A 9,680-nucleotide genomic window follows, 5' to 3' on the forward strand; every position below is an offset into this window, starting at 1 on the left:
AAAAATTTGCTGAATGGGTTAGTGGGTTAGGGCCAGATCTCCACACCACAGTGCCTAGCTCTTTGCTTATTCACTCCTGCTGGAGATTTTAGGTGAGGCTCTCCTTTTTGTAAGATAATAATTTTTTAGTTGCTTCAGGTAACACAGGTGAACACTTCTATCGAAAGGCCTCCTTGGTGATAATTCTAGACAGGAGTGTTTTGTAATGATTCCAGACATGAGCATAAACCTTTGTGGGATGTCAAGAGCTTGCAGGAGAAAGTCTGTGCTCTGGCAACAGCCCCGGGCACCACACAAGGCTGGCTCTGGTCACTGTTCAGAGAAGCCTTGTGGAGGGGTGGCGAGAACAGCGGCCTGCCTCAAGTATAGAAAACCTGCACCTTCATTTTGCCAGCTGTGTGACTGGGGCAGGACTCTCACCCTCCTTAAGTTCATTCGTTCATTTATTTATTCACTCCGCCACTCATTCAATGAATAGTTATCACGTTCCTATTGTGATGGTTGATTTTATGTGTCAACTTGGCTGGGCCACACTGCCAAGATATTTGGTCAAACATTATTCCAGACATTTCCTTGCGGGTGTTTTAGATGAATTAATACTTAAACTGCTGGACTTTGGGGGCGTCTGGGTGGCTCAGTCAGGTAAGCAGCTGTCTTCGGCTCAGGTCATGATCCCAGGGTCCTGGGATTGAGCCCTGCGTCAGACTCCCTGCTTAGCAAGGAGTCTGTTTCTCCCTATTCCTCTGCCCCTCTGCCTGCTTGTGCTCTCACTCCCTCTCTCTCTCTCTCAAATAAATAAATAAAATCTTTCAATTAATTAATTCATTGTTAGACTTAGGGTAAAGCAGATTGCACTCCAAAATGTGGGTGGCCCCCATCTAATCAGTTAAAGGCTCACATAGAACAAAAGACTTGACCTCCCACAAGCAAGAGGGGATTCTCCAGCTTGACAACCTTCAGACTTGAACCACAACGTCACCTCTTCCCTGAGTGTCTAGCCTGCCAGCCCACCCTGTAGACTCTGAACTGCCAACCTCCATAATCACATGAGTTAATTCCTTAAAATGAGTCTTTCTCTATATATATACACATCCCAATGACTCTGTTTCTTTGGAGAACCCTGAATATTACAGTCTACTAAGTGATTAATTCTGAAGACAGAACAGTGAACAGAACGGACCCTGTCTATGACCTCACTGAATTTACATTCTAGTGGGAAGAGTAAACAATAAATAAGAAACACACACAACATTAAACATGCCATTGAGAGGTGTTTGCGAGTGTGTGGAACCCCAGGGCACAGATCTGACTGGCCGGAAGGCATAGCTGGATAAAGATCTGGGCAGAGCTGCTTTCAGGCAAGAGCCAAGGCTTCATTTCAGATCCTCTTTTGTAAAATGGAGGAAAGAAGATCAGCTCTGTTGTCATAGAGAATGTTTAGAATGAGCTCATTTTTGTTTAAAAAAAAAAAAAAACTACATGTCTAGCAGGATAGAAAGAATTGTCGCCTTAGCAGATGGCAGCAGGCTCCTTAGAGAAAGAGTTGTCTCTCTATAGGATTATGCTTTGATAAACCACTCGAGGGGATAGTGCTATGTACCCAAGGGCATGGCTCTCAGACCAGCCTAGAAGACAGGTACACTTGCACTCGGGTGGGAGCTACAAGGAAGGAGGATGGTGGCACGGGCCCTGACAGAGGACCCAAGGCCTTTTCCCAATAGCAGGTTCATTTTTTTTAATGTAAAGTTTTATTTATTTAAGTAATCTCTACACCCAACGTGGAGCTCAAACTCACAAACCCAAGAGTCACAGGCTCCATTGACTGAGCCAGCCAGGCATCCCAAGTCAATCTCAATTTTATCTGTTTCTTTTTTTAAGAATTTAGTTTATTTGGGCAGCCCAGGTCGCTTGGCAGTTTAGCGCCACCTTCAGCCCAGGGCCTGATCCTGGGGTCCCAGGATCGAGTCCCGTGTCAGGCTCCCTACGTGGAGCCTGCTTCTCCCTCTGCCTGTGTCTCTGTCTCTCTCTGTCTCTCATGAATAAATAAATAAAATCTTTTTAAAAAATTTTTATCTTTTGAAAAAAAAAAAAAAAAAAAAATTTTTATCTTTTGAAAGAGAGAGTGAGAGAAAGTAGAGGGAGAGGAGCGATAGGGAGAGGGAGAAGTAGACTCACCACTGAACACAGAGCCCGACTCAGGGCTTGATGGGCTCATGACTTGAGCCAAAGGCAGACACTTAGCCAACTGAGCCACTTAACCAACTCTTCTCTGATGAAGAGAAGCCCTTCAACCTCAATTTTAAAAAGTTTTTATTCCTGTGACATAACCTCACTCTTTGTCCTTTTGACCTTAAGAATGTTTAAATTCACACATGGCTTCTTGTGAATGGGATTTTTCTGGAAATGGAAGAAAAGAGCTAAGATTCTGGTCTTAGCTACTCCCAGGCCATATTGCCCCAGGACTTAGGCACCAGACAGCCAAAAGGATGCAGAAACTAAGAATTCAGTGGTTGGCAAATAGGAGCCAAAGGGGACTGTACCTACTTACGCCCTCGGAGAAGCTCATTTTTGAGGAGAGAGTGGAATTTCCACTGGGTACAGAATAAAGAGTTCAAACCCATCTTAACTTAATCTTAAGAGCCCAGCTGACTTCTGGGTCATGGATTCATAAGGATACATAAGAAAACAAAACATAGGGCACCTGGGTGACTCAGTGGTTGAATGTCTGCCTTCGGCTCAAGGAGTGATCCTGGGGTCCCGGGAGTGAGTCCCACATCAGGCTTCCCAGCGGAGAGCTTGCTTCTCCCTCTGCCTATGTCTCTGCCTCTTTCTGTGTTTCTCATGAATAAATGAATAAAATCTTTAAAAAAGAAAAAAAGAAAGAAAACAAAGCATGGGAAGCTTGACGCCAGATGCCAACAGGGTCTACCTCTGGATGATGGAATGACATGACTTTGTTATATATGTGCAACTGTCTAAACCTTTTATAATAAGTAGAAAATATCCAAAGCTATCTTCACTTATTTTTTTTTTTTTACAAATTAATAAATCTCCTCCTGCTGCCAATCCTGCCCAAGTGGACAAGACAGGGGGTCTCTCCTCACCAGGAGGGGACCTGGAGGGAGGCTGGGTCTCCTTCCTCCACTGCATTTGGAAACATGGCTCATCCCACTCTTGAGGGTTCTATGAAAGTGAAAAGAGCTTCGAGGGAGACTTGCAAATTTCTTCTCTCTCTCTCTCTCTTCTCTTTCCTCAGTGAGGATGAAAGGAACCCAACTGGCCTGCTCTTATCTCCAGACAGCTAACCCCTGGTATTTGGCTGCCAGGCCAAGCCTCCCCCTTAGCCCTCAAGGCCAGGCAAGGTAACAAGGTAGGAGTTCATTTCTACTCTTTTTTCTCCCAGCTCCATAGCCAGACCTGGGTTCCAGGGAAAACCTCCAGCACCTTCCTGAAACCTCCCAGAACTTTGCTGCTGATAGCTTCTGATGTCAGAGGGGGCCAGAGGCCTCAGAAGCAGCCAGGCCTAGGACCTTCTGCCTCCCTCACGGGGACTCCTTTTCTTCCACAGCCCAGGTTACATAAGATTTCTCCTCACCTGCTTCCACAGGACCAGCCTCCTTCTCAAATTATGGTCCAGGTAAAATTTGGTTACAAAGGGCATTTGGGGGAACCCCTGGCTGGCTCAGTCGATAGAGCATGCATCTCTCTCTCTCTCTCTCTCTCTCTCTCTCAAGATTTTACTTATTTATTTGAGAGAGGCATGAGCAGGGGGAAGGGCAGAGAGAGAGGGAGAGGAGCAGACTCCCCACTGAGCAGGGAGCCTGACTTGGGGCTCAACCCCAGGACACCGAGCCAAAGTCTGACACTTAACCAACTGAGCCATCCAGGCGCCTGAGCATGCAACTCTTCATGTTGGGTTCATGAGTTCAAGCCCTAGGTTGGGCATACAGCTTACTCAAAGAAAAAAAAAAAGACATCTTAAGTCCCCTCCTCTTACCCCAACTCCTTGCCACGTTAGCGGGGCCCATCCCAGCTCAGATTAAAGTCGTCTGTCCCTGCCCTTTCATCTTGGTTCCAAACCCATTTCCTGGGTCCTTGGAGGATGGAAACAAAAACAGCATTTATGACCAAACAGAAGCAAAACCTAACCACCCCACCCAAGGGTGCACAGAGCTCAGCTTCTCCCACCACATTCATTCCAAACCCTGCTTTGCATAACTGAAAGGCCAAGTAGGTATGTTGTCCCAAAACAGGCAATCTTCCACCAAGATGCCTGGCTTACTCTAGAAAATGCTGCCAAGCAGTTTTGTGTATGTGTGGGGGGGTTTTTTTTGTAGTTAAATATACATAACATAAAGTTTACCATTCCAGGCAGCTTTTTAAAATAGCATTTTTCAGGGAGCTTGAGTGGCTCAGTGGGTTGGACAGCCGACTCTTGATTTCTGCTCAGGTCTTGGTCTCACTGTGGTGGGTTCAGTTCCCCAATTGGGCTCCATGCTGGGCATGGAGCCTACTTCAAAATTAATTAATTAATTAATTTTAAAAATAGCATTTTTCTTCTTCCCTACAATGTTATGAATAAAATGGGCAAATGAAATCTGAGAACATGAACGACTAGGTGGGGAAGGGTTATCCTTTGGCCAGGCAAGTGGCCCCAAGTGCCCAGTAGGTGACATACACTTCCCCCTGGGCTCCCCTGAGTCACTGCCTGCCTGCCCAGTGGCCTCACTACTCAGAGTGACCAGTAAGGAGACTGCAAAGTTGGGTTGAAGCCCTGCTGTCAAGGCCTGAAATGCTACATTTTTAATCATAGGGAGCCACTGAAAGTTCTTGAGCATGATCAGAGCCACACTTTACTAAGATTCATCCAGTGTAAGGGTGAAGAATAGCAGAGGGTGTGAGGGACCAGAGGGGAGCCTGGCTGGCTCAGTCAGTAGAGCATGTGACTCTTGATCTCAGGGTCCTGAGCTCAAGCCCTACATTGGGCATAGAGCTTACTCTTAAAAAGAAAAGAAGAGGGATCCCTGGGTGGCGCAGCGGTTTGGCGCCTGCCTTTGGCCCAGGGCGCGATCCTGGAGACCCGGGATCGAATCCCACATCGGGCTCCTGGTGCGTGGAGCCTGCTTTTCCCTCTGCCTATGTCTCTGCCTCTCTCTCTCTCTCTGTGACTATCATAAATAAGTAAAAATTAAAAAAAAAAAAAAAAGAAGAGAAAAGAATAGCAGGGGAAGATTCTCAGGGAGGGGAGATGGCAAAGGGGTGGTCAGTCCAGGTTCTAGCAGATAGGGTAAGGAGATAGAACTGAAACCTTCATATAAACCGGGACCCTCAAAGGACTATACCCTCAGTAAAAGAGCCGATGAGTAAACTCTCTCCTCCCACACAGGGAAACAAGGAAACTTGCATGTCTCAGCCTGAGTTGGAGTGGGAGGGTGGATATGTCCCGGGGAATTTATAATCCAAGATCAGATTTGGAGTTGGATTTTACACTACTCACATGGAATGAATCCAACTAAAGAGTTAACATAACATGTGACCTGGACCACAAGCCTGGTCCAGAGAAACTCGGAGTTCAAGCCAGGCCTGTGTAGCCTGGGGGCAGTGCTTGAAATCTCCTCAGAGGTGAAGGGATCCCGAGGGGGACTTGCTAGGAGTAAAAACTGGCTCATTGCCTTCTGTCTGTGTCCTCCTTATTTTCGTGCTTTCCTGCCTGCACTGCCTTGGGGGATGGACTGCACTTGGCACTCTCTGCAGGTCAAGAGGCAGAGCCAGGTGGAGAGCCCTGGGCTCCTGACCTACATGGTGCAGCCTCATGCCGAGCTCTGGACTAGGTTCTGGAAGACACACCAAGGACAAGGCAATAGGTCTCATTGGAAGACAGCACCAAATGAGGAATTTTAAATGCCCCGTGGAATATGCCCTACAAACTGGATGCATGCAAACCACAGAATAAACCAGTGAAAGGGCTCAGTCAGGGACAGCTTCTCAGAAGAGACAGGGTGGGAGAAGAGCCCTGGACCGAGATGAGATGGACTTTGGCTACTGGCTCTGCCTCCCCCTGGCTGTGTCCTTGGCAAGCCCCTGCCCCTCCCCAAGCCTCCACTTTTCCATCTTAGGTCTCCTCAGATACTAAGATTCTATGTCCTGCTGAGGGAACAGAAGGGAGGAGAGCGTTCCAGAGAGAAAGCTCAGCTCTGAGGCAGGTGTAGCTGAGGAAGGGGATGGGGAACCTGGAAGCAGCTGAGGGCAATGACAGGCCAGGGCAGGAGGTGGAGAGCTTGGACTGGAGTCCCTTGTTCTCATCTACCTGAAACTCCATGTCCTCGGCGCCTACTGAGCCCCTAGCTCTCTGAAAACCCGCCCGGCCTCAGCATGCTCTGGAAACTGCTTTCTTCATGGCTGTCAAGTGACGCAGGCCCAAAGCCCTTTCTTGGCCCTCCTTCTCAGTCTGTCAGGAGCAGTTGACACTGGTGCTCACTATGTCAGCTGGCTGTGGTCCAGGTTTCCTGCTCCACACAGTCCTCTCTCGGGTACCAGCTTATTATTCCTAAAGGACAAATAGAAAAATCTCATCCCTTTGCTCAAAAACAAAAGGCAAAAGGACCCACTGGTCTAAGTACAAACTCATCACCCAGGCATGCAAAGCTCTCCACCAGCCCTCAACCTACTCTCCCAGCTTTACCTCTTCCCATTGCCTCACCCAAATTGCAAAACCCCAAGCCCACCCTCACCATCCTTTCCTACCTCCCTGTCTTTGACATGCCGTGATTCCCTCCTGGAATCTCCTTTCTCTACAGGTCAAATCACTTTCTGTCATCCCTGTCCATGCTACTGCTTTCTGGAAAATCTGTCTTGATCATTCCCAAATTTAACTGAAACAGCTAAGCTGCTGAAACAAAAGCTCCCTAAAATAACAGGGGCTTGAGTAAGCTCTCCCTGATTCCTGTCTGTTTTCTCACCCTCGTTCTCCAGTTGTTGTTGTTGTTTTTAATTCTCTGAGCCATTTGATAACCTCCTAATACATTCCTTCTCTGCTTAAGCTATTCAGTATTGGTTTCTGTTGCTTGCAATCAATAATCATGACTGATAACCCTGTCTCCCTCCTGGATTGCTATCGAGTGAGATGCTGTGTACACAGGTGCTTTGTGAAAAGCAAAGCCCAACAGAAAGAAATGTGATTTATCATTCCACTCTGTATTCCCCATCCATAGCCTCCCATCATCCAGCTGCCTCCGACAGAAGAGAACCAGAAAAACAACTCGCAATCACATTACCGAAAGGGAATGAAGGGCCAGAAGAGCTAGCAATGAAGCCCGAAAATAGAACACTCATGTTACACTTGATAATTACCTCCCTGAATATGACTTTTGCAATTATATAATCCTAAACTTTTTTTTTTTTGCATTGTAAACAGATAGCAAATAATCTCCAAAACCACTTAATGATGATTCCTGACTCCATTAAGGTAAGTTTAAGTGCTTTGTTTAGATCCTGTGTTACTGAGCCACCAAGAGAGACAAAGGGACCATTTCCCCCCTGCAGTTCCTTCTCCGGGCCACGAGGCCTTCACTGTCCACTTAATTAAGCTGGAAGACATCACTCCCGGGGTGCCTGGGCGGCTCAGGCAGTTGAGCAGCCGACTCTTGATTTCAGCTCAGGTCATGATCTCCGGGTCCTGGGATCAAGCCCCACATTGGACTCCCTGTTCAAGAGTTTGCTCCAGGATTCTTCCTCTCCCTCTGCCTCTCCCCCTGATTGCTCGTGCTCTCTCTAAAATAAATAAATACATCTAAAAAAAAAGAAAGAAAGAAAGAAAGAGAGAGAGAGAGAAAGAGAGAGAGAAAGAAAGAAAGAAAGAAAGAAAGAAAGAAAGAAAGGAAAGAAAGAAAGAAAGAAAGAAAGAAAGAAAGAAAGAAAGAAAGAAAGAAGAAAGAAAGAAGAAAGAAAGAAAGAAGAAGAAAGAAAGAAGAAAGAAAGAAAGAAAGAAAGAAAGAAAGAAAAAAAGAAAGAAAGAAAGAAAGAAAGAAAGAAAAATCACTCCCTTTTCTAAACTCCTCTGGCACAATTTTTTTCAAATATCATTTACATACAGTAAAGTGCACAAATCTTAAGTGTACCTGTGGTTGAATTTTTACATATTTTGTGTATGCCCAGGGTTCCACTACCCAGTTGAAGACACAGAACATTTCCAGAAAGTTCCTTCATGCTTCCTCCCAGCCAGTACCCTAGTAGGAACCCTTCTTCTGACCTTTACCACCATAGATTGTTTTGCCAGTTCCAAAACTTCATAAAAATGGAATCATGTTATATATACTCTCTTACTTCTAGCTCCTTTCATTCAATAAGTTTTTGAGTCTTCTGGCTTTTTTTTTTTTATTAAAATTTATCACTTTGCACATGAAATCTTCCTTGCTTATAGACGTGTTTTCTCTCCTCTACCAGACTTGGGAGTGTCTAGTGTCAGATGACACCTCTCTCAGCAGCCTCCACAAATTAGATGATAAATAGTTCCCAAATGAATTTACCAATGAAGACCAGAACCATGGGCCTCATTTCTCTGTGTCCCCTACCATCTCTGCCATGATAACATGCACATATATTGGGTATTTACCATGTGCCAGGCTCTGGGCTGAGTCCTTTATACACACTAACTTCATATTAGTGCCCACCACAACCCTATCTGCAGGTATGACTATCCCCATGTTCTACATTAGGAAACTGAGGCTCGGATGTAACATTATTTCCCCCATGGCCAGCTTACTAAGAAGTGACAGAGCCAAAACCCAGACCCTGGTGAATCTGACCAGTACCCAGACTGCTAACCACAAACTTGCACTCATGGGTAGGAGAAAAGCTAACAAGAATGGTCCACATGCAATTCGTGACACCTCACAAACCCCTCCCATCAGCCTTGCAATGCACGGATCATGATGCCGGTCTTCACAAGGAGGAAGGCTGAGGAACAGAAACGCTGAATGAGGGGATCCCTTGGTGGCTCAGCGGATTGGCGCCTGCCTTTGGCTGGGGCATGATCTTGGGGTCCTGGGATCGGGTTCCTGCTGGGCTCCCTGCAGGGAGCCTGCTTCTCCCTCTGCCTGTGTCTCTGCCTCTCTCTGTGTGTCTCTCATGAATAAATAAATAAAATCTTAAAAAACAAAAACCAAAAAACAAGAAACATTGAATGACCTGTTCCTATAACTAGCAAGTGGCCAAGGCTGGATACAAGAATCCCTCTCAAGGGGAGGCCTGTGTCCTTTGACCTCCATGAGCCGCCTTTCTGCGGGACAAGCTGACAGAGTGAAAGGGCTTTAGCAGTAAATCTCTGTGTGGTCTGGGAGTTCGCTTTCGTGACCCAGGGGGACGCTGGGATCAGTCATCTACTTCAAAGCACAGCATTTGGAACATGGCACACTTGACTATACAAGGCTGTGTAGGGGGGCTGTGTCTGTGGCAATATTTAAGATGTCATCCTCAGGATCCCTGGGTGGTTCAGTGGTTTGGCGCCTGCCTTTGGCCTAGGGCATGATCCTGGAGTCCCAGGATCGAGTCCCAGGATCGAGTCCCGCGTCGGGCTCCCAGCATGGAGCCTGCTTCTCCCTCCTCCTGTGTCTCTGCCTCTCTCTCTCTCTCTCTCTCTCTCTCTCATAAATAAATAAATAAATCTTTAAAAAAATAAGATG

The 9,680-nt window shown here is 46.5% G+C and overlaps 1 long non-coding RNA gene across 1 annotated transcript; it reads left to right on the top strand.

Annotated features, from left to right (window-relative positions):
• The first annotated feature begins 3,252 nt into the window (after positions 1 to 3,252).
• LOC112660600 (uncharacterized) lies at positions 3,253 to 7,911 on the top strand. The gene is made up of 4 exons (XR_003137094.2): positions 3,253 to 3,370; positions 3,569 to 3,637; positions 7,415 to 7,465; positions 7,654 to 7,911. It is a non-coding gene; the product is annotated as an uncharacterized LOC112660600 (long non-coding RNA).
• Positions 7,912 to 9,680: the final 1,769 nt, after the last annotated feature.

This window comes from Canis lupus, chromosome 2, assembly GCF_003254725.2.
Source record: "Canis lupus dingo isolate Sandy chromosome 2, ASM325472v2, whole genome shotgun sequence".
NCBI classification, from domain to species: domain Eukaryota; kingdom Metazoa; phylum Chordata; class Mammalia; order Carnivora; family Canidae; genus Canis; species Canis lupus.